The sequence below is a fragment of the Saimiri boliviensis genome, chromosome 14 (assembly GCF_048565385.1).
Source record: "Saimiri boliviensis isolate mSaiBol1 chromosome 14, mSaiBol1.pri, whole genome shotgun sequence".
Lineage (NCBI taxonomy): Eukaryota > Metazoa > Chordata > Mammalia > Primates > Cebidae > Saimiri > Saimiri boliviensis.
In genome coordinates, this window is record NC_133462.1 from 26,553,315 (window position 1) to 26,567,611 (window position 14,297).

General features: G+C 43.6%; 1 protein-coding gene across 7 annotated transcripts in view; it reads right to left on the bottom strand.

Annotated features, from left to right (window-relative positions):
* Window positions 1–14,297, bottom strand: part of LOC101052716 (uncharacterized) — a 91,325-nt gene that overhangs the window by 22,025 nt on the left and 55,003 nt on the right. The window lies entirely within an intron of this gene.

The following is a 14,297-nucleotide window of genomic DNA, read 5'->3' on the forward strand; positions in this document are numbered from 1 at the left end:
CTTTCATTTTCAAAAGAGAGATAAATGCAAATAAAACCTAAAAAGGAAGAGCAGTTGCCAGATAAAATGTGATGGTTTACATACATTAGTTGCATAAAGATTCTTAATAATACGGCCAGGTGTGGTGGCTCATGCCTGTAATCCCAGCCCTTTGGGAGGCTGAGGCAGGTGGATCACTTGAGATCAGGAATTTGAGACGAGTCTGGCCAACATGGAGAAACCCCATCTCTACTAAAAATACAAAAATTAGCCAGGCATGGTGGCACATCCCTGTAGTCCAGGAGGGACTTGGGAGGCTGAGGCAGGAGAATCATTTGATCCCAGGAGGCAGAGGTTGCAGTAAGCTAAGATCATGCCATTGCATTCCAGCCTGGGTGACAGAGACTCTATCTCAGAAAAAAAAAAAAAGTTCTTAATAATAAAAAGAAATATAACTAATCAACTAACTATATAGGGTAACAGCCTGTCAGAGAGCCCTTTAATCAAGTGAATAATTAACATAAACTGCACTAGAACAAATTTTTTTTTTTTTTTTTTTGAGACTGAGTCTTGCTCTGTTGCACAGGCTGGAGTGCAGTGGCACAATCTCAGTTCACTGCAACCTCCGCCTCCCGTGTTCAAGTGATTCTCCTGACTTGGTATCCCAAGTAGCTGGGACTACAGGAGCCCGCCACCACGTCCACCTAATTTTTTGCATTTTCAGTAGAGATGCAGTTTCGTGATTTTAGCTAGGATGATCTTAATCTCCTGACCTTGTGATCTGCCCACCTCAGACTCCCAAAGTGCTGAGACTATAGGCGTGAGCCACTGTGCCCAGCCTAGACCAAATTTTTTTAATGTCCTGATGCATGCAGAAAGACACAGCATCACTGCTGTGATAAATGTTCCCAAAAAGTAAATTATAATCTAAATGTAACCACAAGGAAATATCAGTTTTATGCAAAGTTCAAGATAAAGATATCGCTCATGTTCTGTCATTTTTTTTCTCCTTTGAGATGGAGTTTTGCTCTTGTTGCCCAGACTGGAGTGGAATGACGTGATTGTGGCTCACTGCAACCTCTGCCTCCTGGGTTCAGCAATTCTCCTGCCTCAGCCTCCCAAGTAGCTGGAACTACAGGCATGTGCCACCACACCTGGCTACTATTTTTGGATTTTTAGTAGAGATGGGGTTTCACCATGTTGGCTAGGCTGATCTCGAACTCTTGACCTCCAGTGATCCACCCACCTTGACCCCCAAAGTACTGGAATTAAAGGTGTAAACCACTGTGCCCAGCTGTAAGGTTTTTTTTTTGTTTTTTTTTTTTTTGAGACGGAGTTTTGCTCGTTACCCAGGCTGGAGTGCAATGGCGCGATCTTGGCTCACCGCAACCTCTGCCTCCTGGGTTCAAGCAATTCTCCTGCCTCAGCCTCCTGAGTAGCTAGGATTACAGGCACGTGCCACCATGCCCAGCTAATTTTTTGTATTTTTAGTAGAGACGGGGTTTCACCATGTTGACCAGGATGGTCTCGATCTCTTGACCTCGTGATCCACCCACCTCGGCCTCCCAAAGTGCTGGGATTACAGGCTTGAGCCACCGCGCCCGGCCAGCTGTAAGTTTTAATAGTAATTTTTAGCAGTCTATCTTTAGCACCCTAGATAGCAAATATATCCTGATAATGTTGTTCAGAACTTTCTGGTTTATAAATGCCTTCTTGTTTAAATAAGCATTTTCTCAATCCTGTTCTTCATTAACCAAATAAAAAACCCAGACTGAACCTCAACATGCCACGTTTTCCATTTTTAGTAAGAATTTCAGCTTCTCTTCAATAGAAATCTTGAGTATTCACACCTTCCCATGTTCAATAGCCACAAAAGGATCATTTTTAATATCGCAGTTCATAAATTTATGGTGAGTATTCTGCATGGCATATAAGCCCTGATGTAGAGAATGTAGAGAAGGCTCTGGTATACAGAAAAGAAATATTTGGCAGAGATCCTTGAGTGTCATAAAAATTTAGAAAGCAGTTAAACTCACTGGGGAGAAAAACCACAAGTAGAGAAGTAAAGGTTCGCAGTACTAAACGCATGGCACTCCAGGAAACAGAGTGGACACAGCTCTTGATCTGAGAGCCATTTTTTCTCTATTTCCTTCTTCTCTAGGAATCCTTCCCAGATGAGAATTTTCTGGACAAAGTATACTTGCATCTTGAGAATATGCCTTTTAAGCTGTCAGCACCACATGTTTACCTGCTATCACCACACCCATAGGCAGAAGGACCAAGACCAGCAGAAAAAGTTCACCTATTTTTGTCCTTTATAACAGAAGAGATTCAGTAAGAATGAACTGTTCCATGCAGATACAGAATAGGCCCTGTAACCACCCTTTAGCGCAAAGGTCAAACTTAACTCTTATGAATGTATCCTGAACCCTTTATACTTGATTCTAGCCTCATTTTAGAGTCACAGGAGGCACTTAATTAAAACAACATGGGCTGGGCTTGGTGGCTCACGCCTGTAATCCCAGCACTTTGGGAGGCCGAGGTGGGTGGATCACCAGGTCGGGAGTTTGACAGCAGCCTGGCCAAGATGGTGAAATCCCGTCTCTATTAAAAATATAAAAATTAGCTGGGTGTGGTAGCAAGTGCCAATAATCCCAGCTACTCAGGAGGCTGAGGCAGGAGAATCACTTGAACCCAGGAGGTAGAGGTTCAAGTGAGCCAAGACTGTATCACTAGCCTGGGCAACAGAGCAAGACTCTGTCTAAAAAAAAAAAAAAAAAAAAAAAGGCAGGCACGGTGGCTCAGGCCTGTAATCCCAGCACTTTGGGAGGCCAAGGTGGGAAGATCATAAGGTTAGGAGATTGAAACCATCCTGGCTAACATGGTGAAACTCTGTCTCTAAAAAAAAAAATTAAATTCGGAATGCTGGGAAGATGGCCGCCTAAGAACAGCTCAGGACTTCAGCTCCCAGTGAAAGTGCAGAGGGTGAGTGGACGCCGCATTTCCAGACGAACTCTTATTGCCCACAGACCAGGAGATACCCAGGCAGAGGGGTCGCCAGCGTCGCAGTCCCAGCCGGTGCGGCTGTTTTGGCCCCCGCGGGGCTGCTGTGACCACTCCCTGTTGCTGCCGTTCTCCGTACCAAAGCCAATGGTCTGGGAGCCCTCTTAGCTGGCGAGCAGAGCCCTGAGACGGCAGAATAGCCCATTCATCTGAAATAGCGAGTCAGGCCAGGAGATTCCTAGGCAAAAAATCCGCGAGGAGCCGGCGCCGCAGTTCGAGCCGACTCCGTGAGTCGCAGCACGGGAGATCCCGGCGCCTTTTCAACAAGCGACCAGAACGCGGGGTCCTTCAACTTAAAAGAAAAGACTCTGAGTCAGGGAGCCAGGTGATCAGGCTCGGTTGGTCCCACCCCTCCACCCCCAACAACAACGAAAACAAAAACAGTAATTGGAAACCCTCTGGGTTGAGCCCTTCAAACCAAGCACAGCTGAAGCGGGACGGTCCGGCTCCGTGGGGGAGGGGTTTCCGCCATTACTGAGACTCTCCACCGCTACGGAGGCAGGCTTCCGTTGCCGAGGCAACCTGCCACAACGGAGAGAGTCCACCATAACAGAGGCGGGGCCACAATTGCCGAGACAGTTCTAACTACGCCCTTATAAAAAGGACTACAGGGAACAGCTCAGGGCAGCTGGGCGGAGCCCACAGCAGCTCAGCAAAGCCCCTGCGGGCAGGCAGTGGCTAGGCCTGCTGCTAGCTGGGCGGGTCCGACCCAAAAGAAAAATCAAAAAAGGCAGTAGTGCAAGGGAAACTCATAAAGCTCCAACTCCCTGGGACAGAGACAGACAACAGGTGGATAAACCCACAAAAATGGGAAGAACTCAGCGCAAAAAGGATGAAAACTCCCGAAACCAGAACACCTCTCCTCCTAAAAGGGATCACAACTCCTCACCAGCAAGGGAACCAGACCGGATGGAGAAGGAGGGTGATGAAATGACAGAATCAGACTTCAGAAGGTGGGTAGTAAGAAACTACAATGAGCTAAAAGAACATGTTCTAACCCATCGCAAAGAAAATAGGAACCTTGAAAAAAGATTGGACGAACTGCTGACGAGAATGGACAGCATAGAGAGGAGTATAAATGAATTGATGGAGCTGAAAAACGCAACACGAGAACTGCGTGAAGCATGCACAAGCTTCAACAGCCGAATTGACCAAGCAGAAGAAAGGATATCAGAGGTCGAAGATCAACTCAATGAAATAAAAAGAGAAGGCAAGAACAGAGAAAAAAGCGCAAAAAGGAATGAACAAAATCTTCAAGAAATGTGGGACTATGTGAAAAGACCCAATCTACGTCTGATAGGTGTACCTGAATGTGATGAAGAGAATGAATCCAAGCTGGAAAATACTCTTCAGGATATTATCCAGGAAAACTTCCCTAACCTAGCAAGGCAGACCAATATTCAAATCCAGGAAATACAGAGAACACCACAAAGATATTCCTCAAGAAGAGCAACCCCAAGACACATAATCGTCAGATTCACCAGGGTTGAAATGAAAGAGAAAATGCTAAGGGCAGCCAGAGAGAAAGGTCGGGTTACCCACAAAGGGAAGCCCATTAGACTCACAGCAGATCTCTCAGCAGAAACCCTACAAGCCAGAAGAGATTGGGGGCCAATATTCAACATCCTCAAAGAAAAGAACTTTCAACCCAGAATCTCCTATCCAGCCAAACTAAGCTTCATAAGTGAAGGAAAAATAAAATCCTTTGTGAACAAGCAAGCACTCAGAGATTTCATCACCACCAAACCTGCTCTACAAGAACTCCTGAAAGAGGCTCTACACATGTAAAGGAACAACCAGTACCAGCCACTCCAAAAACACACCAAATGGTAAAAAAGCATCAACACAATCAAGAATCTGCATCAACTAACCAACAAAACCGCCAGGTAGCATCAAAATGACAGCATCAAATTCACACATAACAATACTATCCCTAAATGTAAATGGACTAAATGCCCCAATCAAAAGACTCAGACTGGCAAATTGGATAAAAAGCCAAAACCCATCAGTGTGCTGTATCCAGGAAACCCATCTTACATGCAAGGATACACAAAGGCTCAAAATAAAGGGATGGAGGAAGATCTACCAAGCAAATGGAGAGCAAAAAAAGGCAGGAGTTGCAATTCTCATCTCTGATAAAATAGACTTTAAAGCAACAAAAATCAAAAGAGACAAAGAAGGACATTACATAATGGTAAAAGGATCACTGCAACAAGAAGAGCTAACGATCCTAAATATATACGCACCCAATACAGGAGCACCCAGATACATAAGGCAAGTTCTTAATGACTTACAAAGAGACTTAGACTCCCACACAATAATAGTGGGAGACTTTAACACCCCATTGTCAATATTAGACAGATCAACCAGACAGAAAATCAACAAGGATATCCAGGACCTGAATACAGACCTGGAACAAGCAAACCTAATAGACATTTACAGAACTCTCCACCCCAAATCCACAGAATATACATTCTTCTCAGCACCCCATCACACCTACTCTAAAATTGACCACATAATTGGCAATAAATCACTCCTCAGCAAATGCAAAAGAACAGAAATCATAACAAACAGTCTCTCAGACCACAGTGCAATCGAGTTAGAACTCAGAATGCAGAAACTAACTCAGAACCGCACAGCTTCATGGAAACTGAACAACTTGCTCTTGAATGTTGACTGGATAAACAATGAAATGAAGGCAGAAATAAAGATGTTCTTCGAAACCAATGAGAACGAAGACACAACATACCAGAATCTCTGGGACACATTTAAAGCAGTCTCTAGAGGAAAATATATAGCAATGAGTGCCCACATGAGAAGAAAGGAGAGATGTAAAATTGACACCCTATCATCAAAATTGAAAGAGCTAGAGGAGCAAGATCAAAAAAACTCAAAACCTAGCAGAAGACAGGAAATAACTAAGATCAGAGCAGAACTGAAGGAAATAGAGACACAAAAAACTCTTCAAAAAATCAATAAATCCAGGAGCTGGTTTTTTGAAAAGATCAACAAAATAGACAGACCACTAGCCAGATTAATAAAAAAGAAAAGAGAGAATAACCAAATTGATGCAATAAAAAACGATAAAGGGGATATCACCACAGATTCCACAGAAATCCAAACCATCATCAGAGATTATTACAAACAACTCTATGCACATAAACTAGTAAACCTGGAAGAAATGGATAAATTCCTGGACACCTGCATCCTCCCAAGCCTAAACCTGGAAGAAGCCGAAACCCTGAATAGACCAATAACATGGTCTGAAGTCGAGGCAGCAATAAAGAGCCTACCACCCAAAAAAAGCCCAGGTCCAGATGGGTTCACGGCTGAATTCTACCAGACATACAAGGAGCAGCTGATACCATTCCTTCTGAAACTATTCCAGACAATCCAAAAAGAGGGAATCCTTCCCAAATCATTTTACGAGACCAACATCATCCTGATACCAAAACCCGGCAGAGACTCAACAAGAAAAGAAAACTTCAGGCCAATATCCATGATGAACATAGATGCAAAAATCTTCAATAAAATACTGGCAAACCGATTGCAACAGCATATCAAAAAGCTCATCCACCATGATCAAGTAGGATTCATCCCGGGGATGCAAGGCTGGTTCAACATACGCAAGTCCATAAATGTAATTCACCACATAAACAGAACCAAAGACAAAAACCACATGATTATCTCGATTGATGCAGAGAAGGCTTTTGACAAAATTCAACAACCCTTTATGCTAAAAACCCTCAATAAACTAGGTATTGACGGAACGTATCTCAAAACAATAAAAGCTATTTACGACAAACCAACAGCCAATATCATACTGAATGGGCAAAAACTGGAAGCATTCCCTTTGAAATCTGGCACTAGACAAGGATCCCCTCTCTCACCACTCCTATTCAATATAGTACTGGAAGTTCTAGCCAGAGCAATCAGGCAAGAAAAAGAAATAAAGGGTATCCAAATTGGAAAGGAGGAAATCAAATTGTCTCTATTTGCAGATGACATGATTGTATATCTGGAAGACCCCACCATCTCAGCCCAAAATCTCCTGAAACTGATAAACAACTTCAGCAAAGTCTCAGGATACAAAATCAACGTGCAAAAATCACAAGCATTCCTATACACCAGTAATAGACTTCAAGAGAGCCAAATCAAGAACGAACTGCCATTCACAATTGCTACAAAGAGAATAAAGTACCTAGGAATACAACTAACAAGGAACGTAAAGGACCTCTTCAAGGAGAACTACAAGCCATTGCTCAACGAAATAAGAGAGGATACAAACAGATGGAGAAACATTCCATGTTCATGGTTAGGAAGAATCAACATCGTGAAAATGGCCATACTGCCCAAAGTAATTTACAGATTCAACGCTATTCCCATCAAGCTACCAATGACCTTCTTCACAGAACTGGAAAAAAACACCTCAAACTTCATATGGAACCAAAAGAGAGCCCGCATAGCCAAGTCAATTCTAAGCAAAAAGAACAAAGCGGGAGGCATCACACTACCGGACTTCAAACTATACTACAAGGCTACAGTAATCAAAACAGCATGGTACTGGTACCAAAACAGAGATATAGACCAATGGAACAGAACAGAGGCCTCACAGGAAATACAACATACCCACAACCATCTGATCTTCGACAAACCTGACAAAAACAAGCAATGGGGAAAGGACTCCCTGTTTAATAAATGGTGTTGGGAAAACTGGCTAGCCATGTGCAGAAAGCAGAAACAGGACCCCTTCCTGACACCTTACACCAAAATTAACTCCAGATGGATTAAAGACTTAAACATCAGACCTAATACCATAAAAACCTTAGAAGAAAATCTAGGCAAAACCATTCAGGACATAGGTGTAGGCAAGGACTTCATGACCAAAATGCCAAAAGCAATGGCAACAAAAGCCAAAATAGACAAATGGGACCTAATCAAACTCCACAGCTTCTGCACGGCAAAAGAAACAGTCATTAGAGTGAATCGGCAACCAACAGAATGGGAAAAAATTTTTGCAGTCTACCCATCTGACAAGGGGCTGATATCCAGAATTTACAAAGAACTAAAGGAGATCTACAAGAAAAAAACAAACAAGCCCATTCAAAAATGGGCAAAGGATATGAACAGATACTTTACAAAAGAAGACATACAGGAGGCCAACAAACATATGAAAAAATGCTCATCATCACTGGTCATCAGAGAAATGCAAATCAAAACCACATTGAGATACCATCTCACACCAGGTAGAATGGCGATCATTAAAAAATCGGGAAACAACAGATGCTGGAGAGGATATGGAGAAATAGGAACACTTTTACACTGTTGGTGGGAATGTAAATTAATTCAACCATTGTGGAAGACAGTGTGGCGATTCCTCAAGGACCTAAAAATAGAAATCCCATTTGACCCAGCAATCCCATTACTGGGTATATATCCAAAGGATTATAAATCATTCTACTACAAGGACACGTGCACACGAATGTTCATTGCAGCACTGTTTACAATAGCAAAGACCTGGAACCAACCCAAATGCCCAAAGATGATAGACTGGATAGGGAAAATGTGGTACATATACACCATGGAATATTATGCAGCCATAAAAAACGATGAGTTCACGTCCTTTGTAGGGACATGGATGAACCTGGAAACCATTATTCTCAGCAAACTGACACAAGAGCAGAAAATCAAACACCGTATATTCTCGCTCATAGGCGGGTGTTGAACAATGAGAACACATGGACACAGGGAGGGGAGCACTACACACTGGGATCCGTTGGGGGGAAATGGGGGAGGGGCGGGGGGTGGGGAGGTGGGAAGAGATAGCATGGGGAGAAATGACAGATACAGGTGAGGGGACGGAAGGCAGCAAATCACACTGCCATGTGTGTACCTATGCAACAATCTTGCATGTTCATCACATGTACCCCAAAACCTAAAATGCAATAATAAAAAAAAAAATTAAATTAATTAAAAAAAGAACACAAAAAACATGCATGCTTCCACCTAGAACAATATACAGAACCTGAGCCAAACTACAAACAGAACAATAAACCTAAATAAGGCCTCCCAAAGGGGTGAGTCTGAAAGCAGAGAGAGGAACCTACGTAGAATTCTGTCCTCTATACCACTGGGTATTTCCCGTTTTGTTTTTCCTAAGCTTACCTAAGATAAACTTAAATTCCAAAGTTTACATTATTTTAAGTCTTTTTTAGCCACTGTCTTGTCAATTTTATAACATATACAAATAAGCAATTTAAATAAATCCCTGAAAGTTTTCTAGGGTAATGTTATTATAAGATAAATATGTATTCTAACAAGGTAAGATGAACAAACAATATTAACTCTTTTTTTTTTTTTTTTTTTTTTTTTGAGAAAGTCTTAGTCAGGCTGGAGTGCAGTGGCACAATCTCGGCTCACTGCAACCTCCACTTTCCGGGTTCAAGCAGTTCTCCTGCCTCAGCCTCCCAAGTAGCCAGGACTACAGGCGCACGCCACCACGCCCAGCTAATTTTTGTATTTTTAGTAGAGACGGGGTTTCACCACGTTGGCCAGGATGGTCTCGATCTCTTGACCTCGTGATCCGCCAGCCTCGGCCTCCCAAAGTGCTGGGATTACGGGCTTGAGCCACCATGCTCGGCCCAACTCTTCTTTCAGTAAACATTTCTTCAGGTAATATCAGAAGTCACAACATATACAGTGGCCCAAATAAAGCCCAAGTATTTTTGCACACATCTACTCATTGTACCAACCATATGATGCTAAATTCAACCATGTATCCAGTTGCTAGTCTAGACTAAAAATTCCTGGATGGTAGGGACCATCTATTTTTTAAATGGCCATATGAAATTGTAGAAACTAGTTTATCTGTTTGAGTCTCCAGACCTCCTCTTTGGTTTTCACCCAAGTACAAGGAAACTGGAAAAACCTCTCATCTGGCTACCAACCAAAGACATCTCTTGTATTAGAGGAGAAACAAAAACAGAATAACTCATTTATCTTAGACTGAGAGCAAATTAACTACTCTTGACAACCTGACACAATTCTGTTCTGACTTGAAAATGTCTCAAAGATTTCTAGTTGATTGTGAGAGGGTTCACAGTAACCTAGAGCTGATTGCCCAATGATAAGTCAAGCAAGAGAGAAACAGGTTGATTCTTTTTTCTTGAGAGTTTCACTCTTGCTGCCCAGGCTGAAGTGCAATGGCGCAATCTCGGCTCACTGCAACCTCCACCTCCCAGGTTCAAGCGATTCTCCTGCATCAGCATCCCAAGCAGCTGGGATTATAGGCATGTGCCACCATACCTGGCTAAATTTTTTTTGTATTTAGTAGAGATGGGGTTTTACCATGTTGGTCAGGCTGGTCTCGAACTCCTGACCTCAGGTGATCCACCCACCTTGGCCTCCCAAAGTGCTGGGATTATAGGAGTGAGACACTTGACCTGGCCTCAGGCTGATTTCAAATAGAAAACAGAACTGCCCTGGTAGAACTCCAGAACCTGCATCACATGTCCTGATTAGCTAGCTCTTGGGTAAGAAAAGACAACACGGTGGCTCATCCCAGCACTTTGGGAGGCCAAGGGGGGCCGATCACTTGAGGTCAGGAGTTCAAGACCAGCCTGGTGAACACGGTGAAACTCTGTCTTTACTAAAAATACAAAAAATTAGCTGGGCGTGGTGGGCCTGTAATCCCAGCTACTGGGGAGGCTGAGGCAAGAGAACTGCTTGAACCCAGGAGGCAGAGGTTGCAGTGAGCTGAGATGGCGCCATTGCACTCCAGCCTGGGTGACAGATCGAAACTCGGTCTCAAAACAAAAACAAGGCCAGGTGCGGTGGCTCAAGACTGTAATCCCAGCACTTTGGGAGGCCAAGGCAGGTGGATCACGAGGTCAAGAGATCGAGACCAACCTGGGCAACATGGTGAAACCCCATCTCTACTAAAAATAATACAAAAATTAGCCGGGTCTGGTGTGCACTTCTGTAATCCTAGGTACTCTGGAGGCTGAGACAGGAGAATTACTTGAGCCCGGAAGGCTGCACTTGCATTAAGCTGAGATCACGATCGCGCAACTGCACTCCAGCCTGAGTAACAGAACGAGATTGTCTCAGAAAAAAAGAAAATAAATAACAAATAAAAGATTTAGGCCAGGCGCGGTATCTCATGCCTACAATCCCAGCACTTTGGGAGGCCGAGGTGGGCGGATCAAAAGGTCAGGATTTCAACACCAGCCTGATCAACATGTGAAACCCTGTCTCTACTAAAAACACAAAAAAATTAGCTGGGCGTAGTGGTGTGCACCTGTAATCCCTGCTACTCAGGAGACTGAGGCAACAGAATTACTTGAATCCAGAAGGCAGAGGTTGCAGTGAGCTAAGACTGTGTCACTACACTCTAGCCTGGGCAATAGAACAAGACCCTGTCTGGAAAAAAATAAAATAATAAAAGGTTTAATAAAAACAAAATATGGAACATTAACATCATGAAATACTGTGGCCATAAAAAAAACCAGACTATGTCCTTTGCAGCAACATGGATGGAACTGACAGCCATTATCCCAGAAAACTAAGTAAGATGCTGGGCACAGTGGCTCTCACCTGTAATCCTAGCACTTTGGGAGGCTGAGGCAGGGCGGATCACCTGAGGTCAGGAGCTTGAGACCATGTTTGGTCAGCCAGGTCAGCCTGGCCAATGTGGTGAAACCCTGTCTCTACTAAAAATACAAAAATTTGCCGGGCGTGGTGGCTCAGGCCTGTAATCCCAGCACTTTGGGAGGCCGAGGCAGGCGGATCACAAGGTCAAGAGATCGAGACCATCCTGGCCAACATGGTGAAACCCTCTCTCTACTAAAAATAAAAAAATTAGCTGGGCGTGGTGGCATGCGCCTGTAGTCCCAGCTACTTGGGAGGCTGAAGTGAGCCAAGACTGTGTCACTGCACTCCAGCCTGGCGCCTGGCGACAGAGTGAGAATCTGTCTCAAAAAAAAAAAAAAAAGGCAGGGTGGCAGGTGCCTGTAATCCCAGCTACCTGGGAGGCCGAAGCAGGAGAATCGCTTGAACCCGGGAGGCGGAGGTTGCAGTGAGCTGAGATCATCCCAGTGCACTCCAGCCTGGGCAACAGAGTGAGACTCTGTTAAAAAAAAAAAAAAAAAAGCTAAATAAGAACACACAAACACAAAGAGGGGAACAACATATGCTGGGGCCTAGTTGAGGGTTGAGGGTGGGAGAACAAAAAGGATCAGAAAAAGTATTTGTTTAATGCTATGCTTAATACCTCAGTGACAAAATAATTTGCATACCAAATCCCCATGACACAATTTTATCTAACAGGTCTACGTGTATACCTCTGAACTAAAAGTAAAAATTAAAAGAAAAAAATTCTATGGGTGGGGGAGACTGCAATGTAGGTAGAAGGACTGGTTTATGCACAGATAGTTGCCTAGATGGGGATGTACTCTGATTTATTTCTGTGTCCATTAAGGAGGATGAGATTATAAACAGGTGGCCCAGAAACCTAGGTTGGTTAAAGAAAACAGGTTACTGCTGTAGATTCAGTGACCGGGGATGCAGACATGCCAGGAGACTCGTAGACCCTTTTGTTGGTTTTTGGCAAGAAGCACTAGGATGAAAAATGCTGTGGTGATATTCCTGGGAGGCGTGTAGACACATAAATGTCTAGTGGGTGTGTTTGTGAGTGGGTGAAATGCTGTGGTGGCAGCTGTGGGAAAAGGAGTTCTTTCGTCAGAGCTCTATTCCTTTTGTTTGTTTGCTTTTTCCCAAAAACAGGGTCTTGACCCATAGTGCAGGCTTGAGTGCAGTGGTGTGATCTTGGCTCACTGCAACCTCTGCTTTCCAGGTTCAAATGATTTTCCTGCCTCAACTTCCTGAGTAGCTAGGATTACAAGCACCGCCACTGTGCCTGGCTAATTTTTTTGTATTTTTAGTAGAGATGCGATTTTGCCATGTTGACCAGGATGGTCTCGAACTCCTGACCTCAGGTGATCCACCCACCTCAGCCTCCCAAAGTGCTGGGATTACAGGCGTGAGCTGCCACGCCGGGCCAGAGCTCCATTCCTTTAAGTTTTCAGTTCTTTCTCATTCTGGAAGAAGACCTGAAATCACAAGCCAAAAGGCAGTGTGACAGCCTGTGTACAGGAGAGCAGAGCCTCCCATTCTCAGACACCCAGAGTTCCATTCCAGGGCGGCAGGCCTCTGTGATATCTTTCTTCTGGCACCAAATCTGTAAAGTTTGCTGAACACCAAGCAATTTTCAACATATTGTCTAACATTTCAATTCTGACCCTACTCAGAGTCAGCCCAGACTGATTTAGGGCTCACTGCCACAATGCTGTCCTCACTGCAGATGCCAGTTACAAACTCCAGAGGCCCATCTATGATTCTCAGCTATTGTTTAAAAATTCAGAACTTCCTTTCGAAGGCTGAAATGGGAGAATTAACTGCGGTCAGGAGTTTGAGACCAGTCTGGCCAATGTGGTGAAACCCTGTCTCTAATAAAAATACAAAACAATTTAGCTGGGCATGGTGGCACGTGCCTGTAGCACCAGCTACTCAGGAGGCTGAGGCAGGATTGCTTGATCCTGGGAGGCAGAGGCTGCAGTGAGCCGAGATCGCACCACTGCACTCCAGCCTGGGCAACAGTGTTAGACTTTGTCTCCCAAAAAAAAAAAAAAAAAAAAAAACACAACTTCCATAACCTCCTTCAAATTCTAATTTGATAGCGCTACTTGCAGAACTCAGCAAGACACTGAATTCAGCAAAACACTACAGTTACGTTTACCAGTTTGTTATAAAAAATACAACTCAGGAAAAGTCAAATAGAAAAAGTGCATAGGACAAAGAAAAGAGATGGACAAAGGTGAAGCACATAGATAATCCTAGAAAAAAGCTGTGATTAATACAATTCATTCTTTGCATTCTGCAGGAACAGTTTATGGAAAGAAACACCCTTCTCATTATAACATAGATGGTGCTCTCCTTCTATCACCAAGTAAGACACTGACCCTGAATTTTCTTTTTCTCAAATTAGCTAAATTTGTTTTCATCAAAATAAAACACTTCTTAATCACAGTTATGTAAGTTTATCTCCTTCCCACAGGCTTCTTAACTTTAAGCTACCCTCAGTCTGAGCCATCACGCAACTCCATTTTATGTTCCTCCTAAGAACATGATGACTTCACAGTAAAATATTTTCTGATACAGAATCTGATTTTTAAGCCTCCATTTCCCATTCCCCTCCC